Source organism: Pseudophryne corroboree, chromosome 7 (assembly GCF_028390025.1).
Source record: "Pseudophryne corroboree isolate aPseCor3 chromosome 7, aPseCor3.hap2, whole genome shotgun sequence".
NCBI classification, from domain to species: Eukaryota; Metazoa; Chordata; class Amphibia; order Anura; family Myobatrachidae; genus Pseudophryne; species Pseudophryne corroboree.
In genome coordinates this window covers 511727970-511755508 of record NC_086450.1, presented here as the reverse complement: position 1 = coordinate 511755508, position 27539 = coordinate 511727970, and the positions used below count along the sequence as shown (strand labels likewise).

Genomic DNA, 27539 nt, shown 5'->3' with positions numbered 1-27539 from the left:
ACACAGACATCAGGACACACTGACCTCTCCCCTCCTCCTAATACACAGACATCAGGACACACTGACCTCTCCCCTCCTCCTAATACACAGACATCAGGACACACTGACCTCTCCTCTCCTCCTAATACACAGACATCAGGACACACTGACCTCTCCTCTCCTCCTAATACACAGACATCAGGACACACTGACCTCTCCTCTCCTCCTAATACACAGACATCAGGACACTGACCTCTCCTCTCCTCCTAATACACAGACATCAGGACACTGACCTCTCCCCTCCTCCTAATACACAGACATCAGGACACACTGACCTCTCCTCTCCTCCTAATACACAGACATCAGGACACACTGACCTCTCCTCTCCTACTAATACACAGACATCAGGACACACTGACCTCTCCCCTCTCCTCCTAATACACAGACATCAGGACACACTGACCTCTCCTCTCCTACTAATACATAGACATCAGGACACACTGACCTCTCCCCTCTCCTCCTAATACACAGACATCAGGACACACTGACCTCTCCCCTCCTCCTAATACACAGACATCAGGACACACTGACCTCTCCTCTCCTACTAATACACAGACATCAGGACACACTGACCTCTCCCCTCTCCTCCTAATACACAGACATCAGGACACACTGACCTCTCCCCTCTCCTCCTAATACACAGACATCAGGACACACTGACCTCTCCTCTCCTCCTAATACACAGACATCAGGACACACTGACCTCTCCTCTCCTCCTAATACACAGACATCAGGACACACTGACCTCTCCCCTCCTCCTAATACACAGACATCAGAACACACTCACCTCTCCCCTCCTCCTAATACACAGACATCAGGACACTGACCTCTCCCCTCCTCCTAATACACAGACATCAGGACACACTGACCTCTCCTCTCTCCTCCTAATACACAGACATCAGGACACACTGACCTCTCCTCTCCTCCTAATACACAGACATCAGGACACACTGACCTCTCCTCTCCTACTAATACACAGACATCAGGACACACTGACCTCTCCCCTCCTCCTAATACACAGACATCAGGACACACTGACCTCTCCCCTCTCCTCCTAATACACAGACATCAGGACACACTGATCTCTCCCCTCCTCCTAATACACAGACATCAGGACACACTGACCTCTCCCCTCCTCCTAATACACAGACATCAGGGGGCACTGACCTCTCCTCTCCTCCTAATACACAGACATCAGGACACATTGACCTCTCCTCTCCTCCTAATACACAGACATCAGGACACACTGACCTCTCCCCTCCTCCTAATACACAGACATCAGAACACACTCACCTCTCCCCTCCTCCTAATACACAGACATCAGGACACTGACCTCTCCCCTCCTCCTAATACAAAGACATCAGGACACACTGACCTCTCCTCTCTCCTCCTAATACACAGACATCAGGACACACTGACCTCTCCTCTCCTCCTAATACACAGACATCAGGACACACTGACCTCTCCCCTCCTCCTAATACACAGACATCAGGACACACTGACCTCTCCCCAACTCCTAATACACAGACATCAGGACACACTCACCTCTCCCCTCCTCCTAATACACAAACATCAGGACACATTGACCTCTCCCCTCCTCCTAATACACAGACATCAGGGCACACTGACCTCTCCCCAACTCCTAATACACAGACATCAGGACACACTCACCTCTCCCCTTCTCCTAATACACAAACATCAGGACACATTGACCTCTCCCCTCCTCCTAATACACAGACATCAGGGGGCACTCACCTCTCCCCTCCTCCTAATACACAGACATCAGGGGGCACTGACCTCAGTGACATGCGGTGGGGTGAGGCAGGTGAGACAGAACCCTTCCTATCATACTAATGTTTGTGCCACAGTTTTGCCTGTATAAAGTATATAAAAAATACAAAGAATATGTTAAAAACAGAGGCGTAACTCTGGAAGGCAATGGAGTCATCTGCCGCCAGGCTCCTGCTCTGAATGGGGCACCTCTCCTCCCATTCTGTGACACCATTAAATTAAGTTGATAGCTGCTACTCTCTTATAGTAGCCAATTGCCTCACTGGTCCCTGTATCTTACAAATCACACCCTTTTTATTATACTTTAGATACACATTTTACACGTGTCATACCTGGGATTAGAAACCACGACCTATTACACTGGAAGCAGACACCTTACTGATTAAGCTATTTGCTCCTGTATAGGAAATATGAGCATTCTAACTACATGAAGTTACTTCTCTGACACTTACACGTAACTTCATATAGTAAGAATTCTCATGCTTCCTGTACAGGAGCAAATATCTCCATCAGTAAAGTGTCTGCTGTCAGTGTTACAGGTCGTGGGTTCTAATCCTGGGTATGACTGCTAGGAAATGTGTGATTTAAAATAAGACAATGAAATGTATATATACAGTCACACACACACTTATCTAAATATAGGGGGGGCACCAATATTTATCTCGCCTCCGGGCTACTGGGTCGAACTTACGCCACTGGTTAAAAATATCTTCTTTGCATTATTCTAATCATTTTTATAGTCAAATCTCTGTAGTAAAAAGTCTATGGCGCTCACCTGTGTATCTTTTCCGCACATCTCTGATCAAAATTCACCAAATTTCCAGGAGCTTAGATGCTGCACCTGTGTATAATGCCACATGAACCATTTGGCTCATATATTGTGTATATATCTGGCTCTGGTACTAATCAGTGCCTCCTAAGAAATTTACCTCACTGCACGTCCCTGACTGACCTCTCCTCTCCTACTAATACACAGACATCAGGACACACTGACCTCTCCCCTCCTCCTAATACACAGACATCAGGGCACACTGACCTCTCCCTACTCCTAATACACAGACATCAGGACACACTGACCTCTCCTCTCCTACTAATACACAGACATCAGGACACACTGACCTCTCCTCTCCTCCTAATACACAGACATCAGGACACACTGACCTCTCCTCTCCTCCTAATACACAGACATCAGGACACACTGACCTCTCCCCTCCTACTAATACACAGACATCAGGACACACTGACCTCTCCCCTCCTCCTAATACACAGACATCAGAACACACTGACCTCTCCTCTCCTCCTAATACACAGACATCAGGGCACACTGACCTCTCCCCTCTCCTCTCCTCCTAATACACAGACATCAGGACACACTGACCTCTCCTCTCCTCCTAATACACAGACATCAGGACACACTGACCTCTCCCCTCCTCCTAATACACAGACATCAGGACACACTGACCTCTCCCCTCCTCCTAATACACAGACATCAGGACACACTGACCTCTCCGCTCCTCCTAATACACAGACATCAGGACACACTGACCTCTCCTCTCCTCCTAATACACAGACATCAGGACACACTGACCTCTCCTCTCCTCCTAATACACAGACATCAGGACACACTGACCTCTCCCCTCTCCTCCTAATACACAGACATCAGGACACACTGACCTCTCCCCTCCTCCTAATACACAGACATCAGGACACACTGACCTCTCCCCTCCTCCTAATACACAGACATCAGGACACACTGACCTCTCCTCTCCTCCTAATACACAGACATCAGGACACACTGACCTCTCCTCTCCTCCTAATACACAGACATCAGGACACTGACCTCTCCTCTCCTCCTAATACACAGACATCAGGACACTGACCTCTCCCCTCCTCCTAATACACAGACATCAGGACACACTGACCTCTCCTCTCCTCCTAATACACAGACATCAGGACACACTGACCTCTCCTCTCCTCCTAATACACAGACATCAGGACACACTGACCTCTCCTCTCCTCCTAATACACAGACATCAGGACACTGACCTCTCCTCTCCTCCTAATACACAGACATCAGGACACTGACCTCTCCCCTCCTCCTAATACACAGACATCAGGACACACTGACCTCTCCTCTCCTCCTAATACACAGACATCAGGACACACTGACCTCTCCTCTCCTACTAATACACAGACATCAGGACACACTGACCTCTCCCCTCTCCTCCTAATACACAGACATCAGGACACACTGACCTCTCCTCTCCTACTAATACATAGACATCAGGACACACTGACCTCTCCCCTCTCCTCCTAATACACAGACATCAGGACACACTGACCTCTCCCCTCCTCCTAATACACAGACATCAGGACACACTGACCTCTCCTCTCCTACTAATACACAGACATCAGGACACACTGACCTCTCCCCTCTCCTCCTAATACACAGACATCAGGACACACTGACCTCTCCCCTCTCCTCCTAATACACAGACATCAGGACACACTGACCTCTCCTCTCCTCCTAATACACAGACATCAGGACACACTGACCTCTCCTCTCCTCCTAATACACAGACATCAGGACACACTGACCTCTCCCCTCCTCCTAATACACAGACATCAGAACACACTCACCTCTCCCCTCCTCCTAATACACAGACATCAGGACACTGACCTCTCCCCTCCTCCTAATACACAGACATCAGGACACACTGACCTCTCCTCTCTCCTCCTAATACACAGACATCAGGACACACTGACCTCTCCTCTCCTCCTAATACACAGACATCAGGACACACTGACCTCTCCTCTCCTACTAATACACAGACATCAGGACACACTGACCTCTCCCCTCCTCCTAATACACAGACATCAGGACACACTGACCTCTCCCCTCTCCTCCTAATACACAGACATCAGGACACACTGATCTCTCCCCTCCTCCTAATACACAGACATCAGGACACACTGACCTCTCCCCTCCTCCTAATACACAGACATCAGGGGGCACTGACCTCTCCTCTCCTCCTAATACACAGACATCAGGACACATTGACCTCTCCTCTCCTCCTAATACACAGACATCAGGACACACTGACCTCTCCCCTCCTCTTAATACACAGACATCAGAACACACTCACCTCTCCCCTCCTCCTAATACACAGACATCAGGACACTGACCTCTCCCCTCCTCCTAATACACAGACATCAGGACACACTGACCTCTCCTCTCTCCTCCTAATACACAGACATCAGGACACACTGACCTCTCCTCTCCTCCTAATACACAGACATCAGGACACACTGACCTCTCCCCTCCTCCTAATACACAGACATCAGGACACACTGACCTCTCCCCTCTCCTCCTAATACACAGACATCAGGACACACTGATCTCTCCCCTCTCCTCCTAATACACAGACATCAGGACACACTGACCTCTCCTCTCCTCCTAATACACAGACATCAGGACACACTGACCTCTCCCCTCTCCTCCTAATACAAAGACATCAGGACACACTGACCTCTCCTCTCCTACTAATACACAGACATCAGGACACACTGACCTCTCCCCTCTCCTCCTAATACACAGACATCAGGACACACTGACCTCTCCCCTCCTCCTAATACACAGACATCAGGACACACTGACCTCTCCCTACTCCTAATACACAGACATCAGGACACACTGACCTCTCCTCTCCTCCTAATACACAGACATCAGGACACACTGATCTCTCCCCTCTCCTCCTAATACACAGACATCAGGACACACTGACCTCTCCTCTCCTCCTAATACACAGACATCAGGACACACTGACCTCTCCCCTCCTCCTAATACACAGACATCAGGACACACTGACCTCTCCTCTCCTCCTAATACACAGACATCAGGACACACTGACCTCTCCCCTTTCCTCCTAATACACAGACATCAGGACACACTGACCTCTCCCCTCTACTCACCTCCTAATACACAGACATCAGGGCACACTGACCTCTCCCCAACTCCTAATACACAGACATCAGGGGGCACTGACCTCTCCCCTCCACCTAATACATAGACATCAGGACACACTGACCTCCCCTCCTCTTAATACACAGACATCAGGGGGCACTCACCTCTCCCCTCCTCCTAATACACAGACATCAGGGGGCACTGACCTCTCCCCTCCTCCTAATACACAGACATCAGGGGGTACTCACCTCTCCCCTCCTCCTAATACACAGACATCAGGGGGCACTGACCTCAGTGACATGCGGTGGGGTGAGGCAGGTGAGACAGAACCCTTCCTATCATACTAATGTTTTTGCCACAGTTTTGCCTGTATAAAGTATATAAAAAATACAAAGAATATGTTAAAAACAGAGGCCTAACTCTGGAAGGCAATGGAGTCATCTGCCGCCAGGCTCCTGCTCTGAAGGGGGCACCTCTCCTCCCATTCTGTGACACCATTAAATTAAGTTGATAGCTGCTACTCTCTTATAGTAGCCAATTGCCTCACTGGTCCCTGTATCTTACAAATCACACCCTTTTTATTATACAGATACACATTTTACACGTGTCATACCTGGGATTAGAAACCACGACCTATTACACTGGAAGCAGACACCTTACTGATTAAGCTATTTGTTCCTGTATAGGAAATATGAGCATTCTAACTACATGAAGTTACTTCTCTGACACCTACACGTAACTTCATATAGTAAGAATTCTCATGCTTCCTGTACAGGAGCAAATAGCTCCATCAGTAAAGTGTCTGCTGTCAGTGTTACAGGTCGTGGGTTCTAATCCTGGGTATGACTGCTAGGAAATGTGTGATTTAAGATAATGAAATGTATATATACAGTCACACACACACACTTATCTAAATATAGGGGGGGCACCAATATTTATCTCGCCTCCGGGCTACTGGGTCGAACTTACGCCACTGGTTAAAAATATCTTCTTTGCATTATTCTAATCATTTTTATAGTCAAATCTCTGTAGTAAAAATTCTATGGCGCTCACCTGTGTATCTTTTCCGCACATCTCTGATCAAAATTCACCAAATTTCCAGGAGTTTAGATGCTGCACCTGTGTATAATGCCACATGAACCATTTGGCTCATATATTGTGTATATATCTGGCTCTGGTACTAATCAGTGCCTCCTAAGAAATTTACCTCACTGCACGTCCCTGACTGACCTCTCCTCTCCTACTAATACACAGACATCAGGACACACTGACCTCTCCTCTGTTCCTAATACACAGACATCAGGACACACTGACCTCTCCCCTCTCCTCCTAATACACAGACATCAGGACACACTGACCTCTCCCCTCCTCCTAATACACAGACATCAGGACACTGACCTCTCCCCTCTCCTCCTAATACACAGACATCAGGACACACTGACCTCTCCCCTCCTACTAATACACAGACATCAGGACACACTGACCTCTCCCCTCCTCCTAATACACAGACATCAGAACACACTGACCTCTCCTCTCCTCCTAATACACAGACATCAGGGCACACTGACCTCTCCCCTCTCCTCTCCTCCTAATACACAAACATCAGGACACATTGACCTCTCCCCTCCTCCTAATACACAGACATCAGGACACACTGACCTCTCCGCTCCTCCTAATACACAGACATCAGGACACACTGACCTCTCCTCTCCTCCTAATACACAGACATCAGGACACACTGACCTCTCCTCTCCTCCTAATACACAGACATCAGGACACACTGACCTCTCCCCTCTCCTCCTAATACACAGACATCAGGACACACTGACCTCTCCCCTCCTCCTAATACACAGACATCAGGACACACTGACCTCTCCCCTCCTCCTAATACACAGACATCAGGACACACTGACCTCTCCTCTCCTCCTAATACACAGACATCAGGACACACTGACCTCTCCTCTCCTCCTAATACACAGACATCAGGACACACTGACCTCTCCTCTCCTCCTAATACACAGACATCAGGACACTGACCTCTCCTCTCCTCCTAATACACAGACATCAGGACACTGACCTCTCCCCTCCTCCTAATACACAGACATCAGGACACACTGACCTCTCCTCTCCTCCTAATACACAGACATCAGGACACACTGACCTCTCCTCTCCTACTAATACACAGACATCAGGACACACTGACCTCTCCCCTCTCCTCCTAATACACAGACATCAGGACACACTGACCTCTCCTCTCCTACTAATACATAGACATCAGGACACACTGACCTCTCCCCTCTCCTCCTAATACACAGACATCAGGACACACTGACCTCTCCCCTCCTCCTAATACACAGACATCAGGACACACTGACCTCTCCTCTCCTACTAATACACAGACATCAGGACACACTGACCTCTCCCCTCTCCTCCTAATACACAGACATCAGGACACACTGACCTCTCCCCTCTCCTCCTAATACACAGACATCAGGACACACTGACCTCTCCTCTCCTCCTAATACACAGACATCAGGACACACTGACCTCTCCTCTCCTCCTAATACACAGACATCAGGACACACTGACCTCTCCCCTCCTCCTAATACACAGACATCAGAACACACTCACCTCTCCCCTCCTCCTAATACACAGACATCAGGACACTGACCTCTCCCCTCCTCCTAATACACAGACATCAGGACACACTGACCTCTCCTCTCTCCTCCTAATACACAGACATCAGGACACACTGACCTCTCCTCTCCTCCTAATACACAGACATCAGGACACACTGACCTCTCCTCTCCTACTAATACACAGACATCAGGACACACTGACCTCTCCCCTCCTCCTAATACACAGACATCAGGACACACTGACCTCTCCCCTCTCCTCCTAATACACAGACATCAGGACACACTGATCTCTCCCCTCCTCCTAATACACAGACATCAGGACACACTGACCTCTCCCCTCCTCCTAATACACAGACATCAGGGGGCACTGACCTCTCCTCTCCTCCTAATACACAGACATCAGGACACATTGACCTCTCCTCTCCTCCTAATACACAGACATCAGGACACACTGACCTCTCCCCTCCTCCTAATACACAGACATCAGAACACACTCACCTCTCCCCTCCTCCTAATACACAGACATCAGGACACTGACCTCTCCCCTCCTCCTAATACAAAGACATCAGGACACACTGACCTCTCCTCTCTCCTCCTAATACACAGACATCAGGACACACTGACCTCTCCTCTCCTCCTAATACACAGACATCAGGACACACTGACCTCTCCCCTCCTCCTAATACACAGACATCAGGACACACTGACCTCTCCCCAACTCCTAATACACAGACATCAGGACACACTCACCTCTCCCCTCCTCCTAATACACAAACATCAGGACACATTGACCTCTCCCCTCCTCCTAATACACAGACATCAGGGCACACTGACCTCTCCCCAACTCCTAATACACAGACATCAGGACACACTCACCTCTCCCCTTCTCCTAATACACAAACATCAGGACACATTGACCTCTCCCCTCCTCCTAATACACAGACATCAGGGGGCACTCACCTCTCCCCTCCTCCTAATACACAGACATCAGGGGGCACTGACCTCAGTGACATGCGGTGGGGTGAGGCAGGTGAGACAGAACCCTTCCTATCATACTAATGTTTGTGCCACAGTTTTGCCTGTATAAAGTATATAAAAAATACAAAGAATATGTTAAAAACAGAGGCGTAACTCTGGAAGGCAATGGAGTCATCTGCCGCCAGGCTCCTGCTCTGAATGGGGCACCTCTCCTCCCATTCTGTGACACCATTAAATTAAGTTGATAGCTGCTACTCTCTTATAGTAGCCAATTGCCTCACTGGTCCCTGTATCTTACAAATCACACCCTTTTTATTATACTTTAGATACACATTTTACACGTGTCATACCTGGGATTAGAAACCACGACCTATTACACTGGAAGCAGACACCTTACTGATTAAGCTATTTGCTCCTGTATAGGAAATATGAGCATTCTAACTACATGAAGTTACTTCTCTGACACTTACACGTAACTTCATATAGTAAGAATTCTCATGCTTCCTGTACAGGAGCAAATATCTCCATCAGTAAAGTGTCTGCTGTCAGTGTTACAGGTCGTGGGTTCTAATCCTGGGTATGACTGCTAGGAAATGTGTGATTTAAAATAAGACAATGAAATGTATATATACAGTCACACACACACTTATCTAAATATAGGGGGGGCACCAATATTTATCTCGCCTCCGGGCTACTGGGTCGAACTTACGCCACTGGTTAAAAATATCTTCTTTGCATTATTCTAATCATTTTTATAGTCAAATCTCTGTAGTAAAAAGTCTATGGCGCTCACCTGTGTATCTTTTCCGCACATCTCTGATCAAAATTCACCAAATTTCCAGGAGCTTAGATGCTGCACCTGTGTATAATGCCACATGAACCATTTGGCTCATATATTGTGTATATATCTGGCTCTGGTACTAATCAGTGCCTCCTAAGAAATTTACCTCACTGCACGTCCCTGACTGACCTCTCCTCTCCTACTAATACACAGACATCAGGACACACTGACCTCTCCCCTCCTCCTAATACACAGACATCAGGGCACACTGACCTCTCCCTACTCCTAATACACAGACATCAGGACACACTGACCTCTCCTCTCCTACTAATACACAGACATCAGGACACACTGACCTCTCCTCTCCTCCTAATACACAGACATCAGGACACACTGACCTCTCCTCTCCTCCTAATACACAGACATCAGGACACACTGACCTCTCCCCTCCTACTAATACACAGACATCAGGACACACTGACCTCTCCCCTCCTCCTAATACACAGACATCAGAACACACTGACCTCTCCTCTCCTCCTAATACACAGACATCAGGGCACACTGACCTCTCCCCTCTCCTCTCCTCCTAATACACAGACATCAGGACACACTGACCTCTCCTCTCCTCCTAATACACAGACATCAGGACACACTGACCTCTCCCCTCCTCCTAATACACAGACATCAGGACACACTGACCTCTCCCCTCCTCCTAATACACAGACATCAGGACACACTGACCTCTCCGCTCCTCCTAATACACAGACATCAGGACACACTGACCTCTCCTCTCCTCCTAATACACAGACATCAGGACACACTGACCTCTCCTCTCCTCCTAATACACAGACATCAGGACACACTGACCTCTCCCCTCTCCTCCTAATACACAGACATCAGGACACACTGACCTCTCCCCTCCTCCTAATACACAGACATCAGGACACACTGACCTCTCCCCTCCTCCTAATACACAGACATCAGGACACACTGACCTCTCCTCTCCTCCTAATACACAGACATCAGGACACACTGACCTCTCCTCTCCTCCTAATACACAGACATCAGGACACTGACCTCTCCTCTCCTCCTAATACACAGACATCAGGACACTGACCTCTCCCCTCCTCCTAATACACAGACATCAGGACACACTGACCTCTCCTCTCCTCCTAATACACAGACATCAGGACACACTGACCTCTCCTCTCCTCCTAATACACAGACATCAGGACACACTGACCTCTCCTCTCCTCCTAATACACAGACATCAGGACACTGACCTCTCCTCTCCTCCTAATACACAGACATCAGGACACTGACCTCTCCCCTCCTCCTAATACACAGACATCAGGACACACTGACCTCTCCTCTCCTCCTAATACACAGACATCAGGACACACTGACCTCTCCTCTCCTACTAATACACAGACATCAGGACACACTGACCTCTCCCCTCTCCTCCTAATACACAGACATCAGGACACACTGACCTCTCCTCTCCTACTAATACATAGACATCAGGACACACTGACCTCTCCCCTCTCCTCCTAATACACAGACATCAGGACACACTGACCTCTCCCCTCCTCCTAATACACAGACATCAGGACACACTGACCTCTCCTCTCCTACTAATACACAGACATCAGGACACACTGACCTCTCCCCTCTCCTCCTAATACACAGACATCAGGACACACTGACCTCTCCCCTCTCCTCCTAATACACAGACATCAGGACACACTGACCTCTCCTCTCCTCCTAATACACAGACATCAGGACACACTGACCTCTCCTCTCCTCCTAATACACAGACATCAGGACACACTGACCTCTCCCCTCCTCCTAATACACAGACATCAGAACACACTCACCTCTCCCCTCCTCCTAATACACAGACATCAGGACACTGACCTCTCCCCTCCTCCTAATACACAGACATCAGGACACACTGACCTCTCCTCTCTCCTCCTAATACACAGACATCAGGACACACTGACCTCTCCTCTCCTCCTAATACACAGACATCAGGACACACTGACCTCTCCTCTCCTACTAATACACAGACATCAGGACACACTGACCTCTCCCCTCCTCCTAATACACAGACATCAGGACACACTGACCTCTCCCCTCTCCTCCTAATACACAGACATCAGGACACACTGATCTCTCCCCTCCTCCTAATACACAGACATCAGGACACACTGACCTCTCCCCTCCTCCTAATACACAGACATCAGGGGGCACTGACCTCTCCTCTCCTCCTAATACACAGACATCAGGACACATTGACCTCTCCTCTCCTCCTAATACACAGACATCAGGACACACTGACCTCTCCCCTCCTCTTAATACACAGACATCAGAACACACTCACCTCTCCCCTCCTCCTAATACACAGACATCAGGGGACACTGACCTCTCCCCTCCTCCTAATACACAGACATCAGGACACACTGACCTCTCCTCTCTCCTCCTAATACACAGACATCAGGACACACTGACCTCTCCTCTCCTCCTAATACACAGACATCAGGACACACTGACCTCTCCCCTCCTCCTAATACACAGACATCAGGACACACTGACCTCTCCCCTCTCCTCCTAATACACAGACATCAGGACACACTGATCTCTCCCCTCTCCTCCTAATACACAGACATCAGGACACACTGACCTCTCCTCTCCTCCTAATACACAGACATCAGGACACACTGACCTCTCCCCTCTCCTCCTAATACAAAGACATCAGGACACACTGACCTCTCCTCTCCTACTAATACACAGACATCAGGACACACTGACCTCTCCCCTCTCCTCCTAATACACAGACATCAGGACACACTGACCTCTCCCCTCCTCCTAATACACAGACATCAGGACACACTGACCTCTCCCTACTCCTAATACACAGACATCAGGACACACTGACCTCTCCTCTCCTCCTAATACACAGACATCAGGACACACTGATCTCTCCCCTCTCCTCCTAATACACAGACATCAGGACACACTGACCTCTCCTCTCCTCCTAATACACAGACATCAGGACACACTGACCTCTCCCCTCCTCCTAATACACAGACATCAGGACACACTGACCTCTCCTCTCCTCCTAATACACAGACATCAGGACACACTGACCTCTCCCCTTTCCTCCTAATACACAGACATCAGGACACACTGACCTCTCCCCTCTACTCACCTCCTAATACACAGACATCAGGGCACACTGACCTCTCCCCAACTCCTAATACACAGACATCAGGGGGCACTGACCTCTCCCCTCCACCTAATACATAGACATCAGGACACACTGACCTCCCCTCCTCTTAATACACAGACATCAGGGGGCACTCACCTCTCCCCTCCTCCTAATACACAGACATCAGGGGGCACTGACCTCTCCCCTCCTCCTAATACACAGACATCAGGGGGTACTCACCTCTCCCCTCCTCCTAATACACAGACATCAGGGGGCACTGACCTCAGTGACATGCGGTGGGGTGAGGCAGGTGAGACAGAACCCTTCCTATCATACTAATGTTTTTGCCACAGTTTTGCCTGTATAAAGTATATAAAAAATACAAAGAATATGTTAAAAACAGAGGCCTAACTCTGGAAGGCAATGGAGTCATCTGCCGCCAGGCTCCTGCTCTGAAGGGGGCACCTCTCCTCCCATTCTGTGACACCATTAAATTAAGTTGATAGCTGCTACTCTCTTATAGTAGCCAATTGCCTCACTGGTCCCTGTATCTTACAAATCACACCCTTTTTATTATACAGATACACATTTTACACGTGTCATACCTGGGATTAGAAACCACGACCTATTACACTGGAAGCAGACACCTTACTGATTAAGCTATTTGTTCCTGTATAGGAAATATGAGCATTCTAACTACATGAAGTTACTTCTCTGACACCTACACGTAACTTCATATAGTAAGAATTCTCATGCTTCCTGTACAGGAGCAAATAGCTCCATCAGTAAAGTGTCTGCTGTCAGTGTTACAGGTCGTGGGTTCTAATCCTGGGTATGACTGCTAGGAAATGTGTGATTTAAGATAATGAAATGTATATATACAGTCACACACACACACTTATCTAAATATAGGGGGGGCACCAATATTTATCTCGCCTCCGGGCTACTGGGTCGAACTTACGCCACTGGTTAAAAATATCTTCTTTGCATTATTCTAATCATTTTTATAGTCAAATCTCTGTAGTAAAAATTCTATGGCGCTCACCTGTGTATCTTTTCCGCACATCTCTGATCAAAATTCACCAAATTTCCAGGAGTTTAGATGCTGCACCTGTGTATAATGCCACATGAACCATTTGGCTCATATATTGTGTATATATCTGGCTCTGGTACTAATCAGTGCCTCCTAAGAAATTTACCTCACTGCACGTCCCTGACTGACCTCTCCTCTCCTACTAATACACAGACATCAGGACACACTGACCTCTCCTCTGTTCCTAATACACAGACATCAGGACACACTGACCTCTCCCCTCTCCTCCTAATACACAGACATCAGGACACACTGACCTCTCCCCTCCTCCTAATACACAGACATCAGGACACTGACCTCTCCCCTCTCCTCCTAATACACAGACATCAGGACACACTGACCTCTCCTCTCCTCCTAATACACAGACATCAGGACACAATGACCTCTCCCCTCTCCTCCTAATACACAGACATCAGGACACAATGACCTCTCCCCTCTCCTCCTAATACACAGACATCAGGACACAATGACCTCTCCCCTCTCCTCCTAATACACAGACATCAGGGGGCACTGACCTCTCCTCTCCTCCTAATACACAGACATCAGGACACACTGACCTCTCATCTCCTCCTAATACACAGACATCAGAACACACTCACCTCTCCCCTCCTCCTAATACACAGACATCAGGACACTGACCTCTCCCCTCCTCCTAATACACAGACATCAGGACACACTGACCTCTCCTCTCTCCTCCTAATACACAGACATCAGGACACACTGACCTCTCCTCTCCTCCTAATACACAGACATCAGGACACACTGACCTCTCCCCTCCTCCTAATACACAGACATCAGGACACACTGACCTCTCCCCTCTCCTCCTAATACACAGACATCAGGACACACTGATCTCTCCCCTCTCCTCCTAATACACAGACATCAGGACACACTGACCTCTCCTCTCCTACTAATACACAGACATCAGGACACACTGACCTCTCCCCTCTCCTCCTAATACACAGACATCAGGACACACTGATCTCTCCCCTCTCCTCCTAATACACAGACATCAGGACACACTGACCTCTCCTCTCCTCCTAATACACAGACATCAGGACACACTGACCTCTCCCCTCCTCCTAATACACAGACATCAGGACACACTGACCTCTCCTCTCCTACTAATACACAGACATCAGGACACACTGACCTCTCCCCTCTCCTCCTAATACACAGACATCAGGACACACTGACCTCTCCCCTCTCCTCTCCTCCTAATACACAGACATCAGGGCACACTGACCTCTCCCCAACTCCTAATACACAGACATCAGGGGGCACTGACCTCTCCCCTCCACCTAATACATAGACATCAGGACACACTGACCTCCCCTCCTCTTAATACACAGACATCAGGGGGCATTCACCTCTCCCCTCCTCCTAATACACAGACATCAGGGGGCACTGACCTCTCCCCTCCTCCTAATACACAGACATCAGGGGGCACTCCCCTCTCCCCTCCTCCTAATACACAGACATCAGGGGGCACTGACCTCAGTGACATGCGGTGGGGTGAGGCAGGTGAGACAGAACCCTTCCTATCATACTAATGTTTTTGCCACAGTTTTGCCTGTTTAAAGTATATAAAAAATACAAAGAATATGTTAAAAACAGAGGCCTAACTCTGGAAGGCAATGGAGTCATCTGCCGCCAGGCTCCTGCTCTGAAGGGGGCACCTCTCCTCCCATTCTGTGACACCATTAAATTAAGTTGATAGCTGCTACTCTCTTATAGTAGCCAATTGCCTCACTGGTCCCTGTATCTTACAAATCACACCCTTTTTATTATACTTTAGATACACATTTTACACGTGTCATACCTGGGATTAGAAACCACGACCTATTACACTGGAAGCAGACACCTTACTGATTAAGCTATTTGCTCCTATATAGGAAATATGAGCATTCTAACTACATGAAGTTACTTCTCTGACACTTACACGTAACTTCATATAGTAAGAATTCTCATGCTTCCTGTACAGGAGCAAATAGCTCCATCAGTAAAGTGTCTGCTGTCAGTGTTACAGGTCGTGGGTTCTAATCCTGGGTATGACTGCTAGGAAATGTGTGATTTAAAATAAGATAATGAAATGTATATATACAGTCACACACACACACTTATCTAAATATAGGGGGGGCACCAATATTTATCTCGCCTCCGGGCTACTGGGTCGAATTTACGCCACTGGTTAAAAATATCTTCTTTGCATTATTCTAATCATTTTTATAGTCAAATCTCTGTAGTAAAAAGTCTATGGCGCTCACCTGTGTATCTTTTCCGAACATCTCTGATCAAAATTCACCAAATTTCCAGGAGCTTAGATGCTGCACCTGTGTATAATGCCACATGAACCATTTGGCTCATATATTGTGTATATATCTGGCTCTGGTACTAATCAGTGCCTCCTAAGAAATTTACCTCACTGCACGTCCCTGACTGACCTCTCCTCTCCTCCTAATACACAGACATCAGGACACACTGACCTCTCCTCTCCTCCTAATACACAGACATCAGGGCACACTGACCTCTCCCCTCCTCCTAATACACAGACATCAGGACACACTGACCTCTCCCCTCCTCCTAATACACAAACATCAGGACACACTGACCTCTCCTCTCCTCCTAATACACAGACATCAGGACACACTGATCTCTCCTCTCCTCCTAATACACAGACATCAGGACACACTGACCTCTCCTCTCCTCCTAATACACAGACATCAGGACACACTGACCTCTCCCCTCCTCCTAATACACAGACATCAGGACACTGACCTCTCCTCTCCTCCTAATACACAGACATCAGGACACTGACCTCTCCCCTCCTCCTAATACACAGACATCAGGACACACTGACCTCTCCCTACTCCTAATACACAGACATCAGGACACACTGACCTCTCCTCTGTTCCTAATACACAGACATCAGGACACACTGACCTCTCCCCTCCTCCTAATACACAGACATCAGGACACACTGACCTCTCCCCTCCTCCTAATACACAGACAGGACACACTGACCTCTCCTCTCCTCCTAATACACAGACATCAGGACACACTGACCTCTCCCCTCCTCCTAATACACAGACATCAGGACACTGACCTCTCCTTTCCTCCTAATACACAGACATCAGGACACTGACCTCTCCCCTCCTCCTAATACACAGACATCAGGACACACTGACCTCTCCCTACTCCTAATACACAGACATCAGGACACACTGACCTCTCCTCTGTTCCTAATACACAGACATCAGGACACACTGACCTCTCCCCTCCTCCTAATACACAGACATCAGGACACACTGACCTCTCCCCTCCTCCTAATACACAGACATCAGGACACACTGACCTCTCCTCTGTTCCTAATACACAGACATCAGGACACACTGACCTCTCCCCTCCTCCTAATACACAGACATCAGGACACACTGACCTCTCCCCTCTCCTCCTAATACACAGACATCAGGACACACTGACCTCTCCCCTCCTCCTAATACACAGACATCAGGACACACTGACCTCTCCTCTCCTCCTAATACACAGACATCAGGACACACTGACCTCTCCCCTCTCCTCTCCTCCTAATACACAGACATCAGGGCACACTGACCTCTCCCCTCCTCCTAATACACAGACATCAGGACACACTGACCTCTCCCTACTCCTAATACACAGACATCAGGACACACTGACCTCTCCTCTGTTCCTAATACACAGACATCAGGACACACTGACCTCTCCCCTCCTCCTAATACACAGACATCAGGACACACTGACCTCTCCCCTCCTCCTAATACACAGACATCAGGACACACTGACCTCTCCTCTGTTCCTAATACACAGACATCAGGACACACTGACCTCTCCCCTCCTCCTAATACACAGACATCAGGACACACTGACCTCTCCCCTCTCCTCCTAATACACAGACATCAGGACACACTGACCTCTCCCCTCCTCCTAATACACAGACATCAGGACACACTGACCTCTCCTCTCCTCCTAATACACAGACATCAGGACACACTGACCTCTCCCCTCTCCTCTCCTCCTAATACACAGACATCAGGGCACACTGACCTCTCCCCTCCTCCTAATACACAGACATCAGGACACACTGACCTCTCCCCTCCTCCTAATACACAGACATCAGGACACACTGACCTCTTCCCTCCTCCTAATACACAGACATCAGGACACACTGACCTCTCCCCTCTCCTCTCCTCCTAATACACAGACATCAGGACACACTGACCTCTCCCCTCTCCTCCTAATACACAGACATCAGGACACACTGACCTCTCCCCTCTTCCTAATACACAGACATCAGGACACACTGACCTCTCCCCTCCTCCTAATACACAGACATCAGGACACACTGACCTCTCCCCTCTCCTCCTAATACACAGACTTCAGGACACACTGACCTCTCCCCTCTCCCCTCCTCCTAATACACAGACATCAGGACACACTGACCTCTCCCCTCCTCCTAATACACAGACATCAGGACACACTGACCTCTCCCCTCTCCTCTCCTCCTAATACACAGACTTTAGGACACACTGACCTCTCCCCTCTCCCCTCCTCCTAATACACAGACATCAGGACACACTGACCTCTCCTCCTAATACACAGACATCAGGACACACTGACCTCTCCTCCTAATACACAGACATCAGGACACACTGACCTCTCCCCTCCTCCTAATACACAGACATCAGGACACACTGACCTCTCCCCTCCTCCTAATACACAGACATCAGGACACACTGACCTCTCCCCTCCTCCTAATACACAGACATCAGGACACACTGACCTCTCCCCTCCTCCTAATACACAGACATCAGGACACACTGACCTCTCCCCTCTCCTCTCCTCCTAATACACAGACATCAGGACACACTGACCTCTCCCCTCCTCCTAATACCATACCTCCCAACTGTCCCAATTTTCACAGGACAGTCCCGTTTTTGGGGGACTGTCCCGCTGTCCCACTAGCGGGCCGCAGTGTCCCGCGGTGGGGAGGGGCATTTGGAAGGCACCTGTCATGCGCATGCGCACAGCGTCTGTTCACAGGTGACAGGGAGAGGGGGCATGCCAGCAGCTCAGAGAGCGCTGGGCGTGCCCCCTTAGTGACGGAAACGGGGGGCGTGGCTCGCGATCACGATACTCCTGCAAAGTCACGCTCCCTTTTCATCAGGCCATGCCCCCTTTTAAACATCGGGCGCGGCTTTGCCGCATAGATATCCCTCCTCCCCTGCTAGCAATGCTGGGAGGTATGTAATACACAGACATCAGTGCAATGACCTCTCCCTTGGCATGAGAATAGTCGTAATCCCATCAAGGACTGGTAAGAAGTGTAACCCTCCCCCTATACTAGCTCTAACCCCTCCCCTACACACAGCCTGTCACTGTCACCCCCAGGAGGGGTGTGGTATGTAAGGTCGACGGTAAGTAGGTCGACAGGGATGCTAGGCCAAAAGAGTCTAGGTTGACAGGTCAAAATGTCGACATGAGTTTTTGATATTTTTTTTGTGTCGTTTTCTCCGTACAGTGACCGGGAACCCCAATTATTGCACAGTGTCCCCTCGCATGGCTCGCCACGCTTCGGGAAAGGTTACCGTTCCCAATTATAGTCCACGTGGAACGTAAAGTATGAAAAAGTTTAAAAAAAAATGTGGAAAACTCATGTCGATCTTTTGACATGTCGCTCTAGAACATGTCGACCTAAAGACCCTGTCGATCTATTTACTGTCATCCAATAGTGGTCGACCAAAACATTGTCGATCTACTTACTGTCGACCTAAAGGCCGGATCCCCCCAGGAGGCGCCTATACCTAATCCCTGTGGAATCTATTTAGGCGTACCCGGCTCTTTAGTCTTTCAGAATACCAATGACGTCTTTGCTGCGCAGGAGAATATAGAAAACATACACGTGGGCTTCAGGATTTATTCTGACTTTTAATGTACACAGTTGATCCTTTAACAGCTCCAATTAGCATAGATACAGAGAAATCTAAATTGTGCACACTCATCATTAACATACAGTATGAATATGATTAGTAACATTAAACACAATATGTATATAATATATTGGCGCTGTAGGGCAGCATTGCTCTACATAAAAGTATATAACATTTCTGTATCTTCTTAAGGAATGTGGTCCTTGCCCAGCGCCTCTCTGCAAACTTTGAATGACACTGCAGCCCAGGAGCAACAGCCACCGCTGGTTACAGCACCACATCACAGCACTACATCCTCTGCATAACTGCACTACATCACTATGAGACTACCTCCCTATAGACCACACTACATCGCTACACTACACCCCCCTATTTACTGTACTACATCAGTACACTACAACTCCCTACACGCAGCACTACATCAATACACTACGACCCCCTACATGCTGCACTACATCACTACACTACGACCCCCTACATGCTGCACTACATCACTACACTACGACCCCCTACATGCCGCACTACATCACTACACTACGACCTCCTGTACGTCGCACTACATCCCCCTATATGTCACACTACAACCCACCTATATATATATGACACACTACATCACTACACAACATACCCCCTACACGCCACAATACATCCCCTTACACGGTACACTACATAACAACACTACAACCCCCCTATACACCACACTATATCACTACACTGCATCCTCCTACACGGTGCACTACATCACTACACTACAACCCCCTACACACTGCACAATGGGGGTAATTCAGAGTTGATCGTAGCAGCAAGTCTGTTAGCAGCTGGGCAAAACCATGTGCACTGCAGGTGTGGCAGATGTAACATGTGCAGAGAGAGTTAGATTTGGGTGGGGTGTGTTCAAACTGAAATCTAAATTGCAGTGTAAAAATAAAGCAGCCAGTATTTACCCTGCACAGAAACAAAATAACCCACCCAAATCTAACTCTCTCTGCACATGTTACATCTGCCCCCCCTGCAGTGCACATGGTTTTGCCTAACTGCTAACAAATTTCCTGCTGCTATATCTTTACTGAGTCCTTTTGCAATAATTTTGCATTCAGGGTTTCCAGACGATTGGTAATCAGGGAAAGGACAATCGCTTTGCACTTTTTGCGCGTTTTGCTTTCCTCAGGAGTCAGTTCATCATTACATAGGATACATTTGGCTGGTTTACGCTGAGGATAAATCGCCTGGTCGCCGGTTTGGGAAGATTCACCATTATCATAGGATCCAATAAACATAATGGCCTTTGAATCGTTGATCTTTTTACCTTTAGTATAATAACATTTCAGTGTAAGTATTAGCTTAATAATCCAGATCACAATTCTTATCACAATATATACTACTAGAAATATAGCTAATCTTTTGACAATAAACGATATAATACCACATAACAATTCTCCAATCTGCTTTAAACTTCCAGAAAACCAATTCATTGGGTTCAACCATGAAAACCACCCAGAGAACTCTTCATCTTCATAATGAGCTTCATCAAATTGGTTCTTCAACTCTTTAACTTGGGATAGGTGGTCCTCAATAGCCTTCTCAACGTCATATGTATCATTAATGTAATTACAGCAAGCTTCTTCTACAACCATGCACATACCACCTTCCTTAGCCGTCAGATAATCCAAAACCATTTTATGGGATTGCCACCTACGTTTCATCATCTTTACCTCTTGCAAAACAAATTCAAAAGTTTCATCATACAATTTAGTAATATTGTCTAACATCTTTGCCAAATCTATCAGAAATGAAAATGGCTGTTTAATGCAACACCTGTTTATCCATGGTATGTCAGTTAGGTTTCTTGGGATAGCTGTTCTGGTCCTCTGTTGTGGCACTTGTGTATCATCAAGTGAGACAGAATCTCTGTAAAAGGTTGTGGGCACTAGCTGACCTAAGGTACAGCTACCATATCCTCCATATGGGAGCCACTTGTATGCCTCGCTTCCGCATAAATAATATACATTTTCTGGTAAGATATATGGAATGTTATGTACTACTGCCCGTAAACTTATTAATGTACTTTCTTCTACTTGCAAGCTTGGGGTTAAACCTGCTTGGACTCTATGTTTACATCTTTGAGTTATATATACCTTTCTCCACCATTCCTGCGCAGTTTCTGCAACTTGGATTTTCATTCCACTTACTAGGGTAGTTTTTTTGTTACCATTATCATAGTTGTAAACATTATAGCCATGGGTTTGAGTAAAGTTTACCTTGGACTGGGCACAATTTACTAGTCCCAGTTGTATAGGTTCTGCTGTTAAACTTATCAACTCTTCAATTACATTACCCATCCCTGTAACTGTGTCATTTTCTCCGATTTTGGGTAATTCAAGACAAAAGTCTGGGTCTCGTGCCATACCAATGGTCATAAGTGACACAGACTTTTGGCCAAACACCTTATTGGGCTTCTTTGCCTCTTCAAAATCAAGATTGAATAATTCAGTCATATTAAGGGGAACTCCAACCCAATTCATGGATGTAACTGCTATTGGTGAATGTGTACAAACCCATGAGTTCTTTAATCCCAAACTCTGGGCTGCTTTGTAATGTGACTGTACCAAGGAGTTTAACCGGGGTTTGGACAATTCCCTTTTAACAATGCTGTGAGTGTTTGTGGTTTCTGTATATGTGCAGTTCTGACAATGGTCATGTTTCCAAGTCATTAATGACCAAATGAGGATCACGGTAACCACCACCATAATGGCAAAACACATTCTGCGTCTCCAAAGACCTCTATAAGGGTTTCGACTTTTCAAACCGTATCTATACATGGTACAGTAGGATAACTGGATGATACTTCCTTTGTGACTTTCTTGTACCCCAGTGTCCGTATCGCCACTTCTGCTGAGGTCTGTGTGGTCAGAAGAACTTGGTATGGTCTTCTGAATCAGGGTTCAAGAGCTTTTACTGAAGCACTTTCTTTACAACCATTCAGTCTCCAAATTGCAGCTTGTAAGTGCTCCTATCTGCATTAGGATCTGAAATGGAGGAGAAAACGTGGTAATCAGTGGCGGAACTACCGCCTGTGCAAGCAGTGCTTTGCACTGGGGCCCACCGCTGTCAAGGGGCCAAAAGTCAGTGGCATTTCACCTCTTCAGTGGCATGCCAGTGAAGAGGTGAAATGCCGCTGGCTTTGGGCCCTTTGACAGCAGTGGGCTCCTCTCCCCCTCCCCCCTCCTTACTGCGCTCGGCTGGCCCGGTGGATGACTCGATCGCATCCTGACGCGATTGCGTCATTCCGGAAAACTCCACCTGCTGAGCGGAGTACAGGGGAGGAGGGAGGAGGGAAGGGAAGAGCATTATAGTGCTGGCGGGCTAGTGCCCACCAGCAAATGCTATGGATGGCCATCGGTGGGTTATCCATCGATGGTCACCATCGATGGATAACATCGATGGTCAGTAGCCATCCCTAGCTACCCCTAGGCAATGAGCATTCCCCGTGGCAACGAGCATGGATCCCAGAGCATAAAACCCCTGGGAACAAGCATAACACAACATGTAAAACCCCTGGCAACGTGCAGATAAAAATATCTAAACTGGCACTGTGGGGGCATATCTAGCACTGTGGGGGCATATCTAGCACTGTGAGGTCATATCTGGCAATATGAGGGCATATCTGGCACCGAGGGGGCATGTGTATTTGGCAATGTGGGGTCATATCTGGCAACGTGGGGGAATTTGTGCATCTGGCACTGTGGGGGCATATCTAGCACTGTGGGGGCATGTGTATTTGGCAATTTGGGGGCATATCTGGCACCGTGTGGGAATATGTGTATCTAGCACTGTGGGGGCATGTGTATCTGGCAATATGTTGGGCATATCTCACTGTTGGGGCATGTGCATCTGGCAATGTGGGGGCATATCTGGCACTGCGGGGGCATATGTGTATCTGGAACCGTGGGGGCATATCTAGCACCATGGGGGCATATCTGGCACTGTGGGGGCATATGTGTATCTTGCACTGTGGGGGCATGTGTGTATCTGGCACTGTGCGGGCATATCTGGCACTGTGGGGGCATATGTGTATCTGGCACTGCACTATTTGGGTCATATGTGTATTATGCCCCCATTTTCATTGACCACAACCTATGTGGCATGTGGCCACACCCCATGTGGCATGTGGCCACACCCATTTTTTTGCCGTGTGCGTGCACACAGTACAACTAACCTAGGGGTTCCAACTGGTAAAGCAAAGAGCTCCCACCAAGTCTGGAGAGTAACCCGCACCAAGATGGATTAATCGTAATATATGTTACAAAGTCTTCCATCAAATCTTGTTCAGACCCTTGTTTTGGGGATTCACATATGTATATGTGAGAGGAAGGTTGAAGGCTCAAGAGGTGCTACCAACTGGTTTGGGTAAGGATATAAAGTCAGATCCCTACAAAAAGGGGAAAGGAAGGAGAGACCAGGTACAATTGAGGTGCACTCAACCCAAGTGACAAGTTCTGATATAATTGTTATTATCAAAATATATATCCACAGCAATAATATCACATAAGGGCTTGAATGCCCATTCACCTTAATTAATGTTCAAAATTCTTATTATTGTGGGACTTAAATATGTCCTTTATTATCAACAGAGCGAAGTATTAAAATCACACACAAAAAAAAAAAGATTAAATGTGGTAATAAACATAATGTGGATAAAGATTAAAAGAAACAGAGCACATGTGTTATTCATTTTGTATATTGCTTTGTATTTGTTTCAGATGTACATGAACACGCATATATTGGTGTGCAGCACTGTATGAGTGCTACGTTTTTACCAGACCTAGAATGTCTGTGTTACCTGGAGCTTCTACCATGTGTCATAGAAGGAAATGTATTAACTTATTTTTTAAGTCACAGATGGTTACATCAAGATGTAACCGTGTTATTTAAATATTGCAACTATGAATCTGTATACCTGCCACTCAGGGTGTGACTATTCTGGTATTATAGGTTAATGGGTGATTGAAACAATGTTGCTGGATAAGTGACCAATACACTAGATCATAGAACACCACGCAGTACAACTAGACTTGCCATCATGCATATACTACTTTAACACAGAGAGAACTGATTGGGGTGATGTAAATGGTTCAATGAATTTACACTTTTTATTCGACGGGGTTTATTTACTAAAGTCCCGATTTTGTCCGTTTGTTGTTTTTTTTCTAAGTGTCAACACGGGAATTTACTAAACACAAATCTCGGCAGTGTATGTCGTATTCGCAGTGCCGGCGGAACACGCTCAGCGAAGGGATGTAGTGCAGGTAGGCGTCAGGCAGGAGAGGCGCTCTAACTGCTCTGCATCCCTTCACTGCACTGTTGTTGCCGGCTGCCGCTGCACCTACCACTGTACAAGCAGCGGCAGCCTGGATCGCGGATCTTCTGTCCCCCCCACTCCTGCCCCACCGCTGATGTCTCCTCCTCCCCTCCTGTGTCAGCGCTGTGACGCTAGTAAGGGGAGGTGTGGGGGCGGGACCAGCAAAGGACAGCTTCGGGAGCAGAGAGCTGCAGTCACTGCTGACTGCAGTTCTGCCAGGAGCCACTAGGTGCCCCCATCTGTATGGACGGAGCCATCTCATCACAGGACTCAGAAACAAAAGAGACTGCCTGGGACCAGTACAGAGGAACTAAAGTGAGTTTTCTTTTTATGTGTGATTGTCTATCTATCTATCTATCTATCTATCTATCTATCTATCTATCTATCTATCTATCTATCTATCTATGTGTCTGTCTATTTATCTTTCTATCTATGTGTCTGTCTATCATCTATCTATGTGTCTGCCTATTATCTATCTATTTATCTATGTGTCTGTCAATCTATCTATCTATCTCATATCTATGGGGGAGTGTATGCGAGATTCAAGTGGCCTAAGGGAGCTTTTATGACAGGGGGAGGAGGCACGACACAAGGGGGAGGAGCTAGGCCAGTGGGATAGGTCCTCTACTATCCATGCCACCAACTATTACCTATAGTAATCAGGTGGTGAGCGGAGCGAGCGTACTTTTCGGGTACCTTGTTCGGCCGTAGCTCCTCCCCCTGGTGACGTGTCTCCTCCCCTAGTGACGTCTGAAGGCCCCTTCTCCCACTCCGATTTAGAACCAACCATTTTAGCATAGCAGGGCTGCGATCGCTTGTGCAGCCCTGCTATGCTAAAAAAAAGTTTAAAGCAAAACAAGACCAGGGCTGCAGCTACTCCCCAGTGCGACGGATCCAGCGATGAAGATCCCGGACTTGACGTCAGACATCCGCCCTCCAAATGCCTGGACAAGCCTGCGTTGGACTCGCCACGCCTGGAAAACGGTGAGTATCCGCCACAGAACGCCTCCTGCCTGTCCGTCTTCTTGCAATCGCCGATGCAATCACATTTCTCGCTGGCGACGTTGCTTCCCGGCGACGGCCGTCGCCAGGCAATGCTGCACGTGCGCAATGCGTCCGGCGTGCATGCGCAGTTCCGACCTGTTTGCACTGCAGCGAAGAACCGATGCGTGCGAACAGGTCGGAATGACCCCCAACGTGCGGTGTAATGTGAACAAGATTGTGCTACTTTGTGGAGTAATTTGAATTGGTACTATTGTGTGGCCATACCCCACCCGCTTCTTGCGGCGTGTGACTTCGGTGCGCACTGTCCCTTTATTAAGTATGGGAGAGAGGGCGCAAATTTATAGTTTGCAGGGAGGCGCCGAACACCCTTGCACCGGCCCTGCGTATTCGTAATGGTTTTCATGGCAGAGGTCAGAAATACGAATGAATAGACCATCGGTCAAACACGGCTGTTTGTTCATACAACACGGGAATTTACTATTCATACGTATTTGGGTGTTTGTCTCTGAATGGTCAATTGTGGGTGTATTTTTTTGCGGATCGTTAAACAAAGCAGCAAAAAAAATAGACCTGCTTTTTCCTGGTGAGTTTGGATAATTATGCATGGATCAGTGAGATCTGTGCATGGTTATCTGTGGGAAAGGGCCTGTTTAGCTTAAAAATGTGAAAAAAAATTGCGTGTGGTCCCCCCTCCTAAGCATAACCAGTCT

The 27539-nt window shown here is 47.7% G+C and overlaps 1 protein-coding gene and 1 long non-coding RNA gene across 2 annotated transcripts in view; one reads left to right on the top strand and one right to left on the bottom strand.

Annotated features, from left to right (window-relative positions):
* The window catches only part of FBXL16 (F-box and leucine rich repeat protein 16), a 239253-nt gene that overhangs the window by 10468 nt on the left and 201246 nt on the right, over window positions 1-27539 (top strand). The window lies entirely within an intron of this gene.
* LOC134945900 (uncharacterized) overlaps window positions 21470-27539 on the bottom strand; it is a 119020-nt gene continuing 112950 nt past the window's right edge. Inside the window, exon 5 of the long non-coding RNA XR_010182155.1 lies at window positions 21470-23491. This is a non-coding gene — a long non-coding RNA (uncharacterized LOC134945900). The remainder of the gene's footprint in view (window positions 23492-27539) is intronic.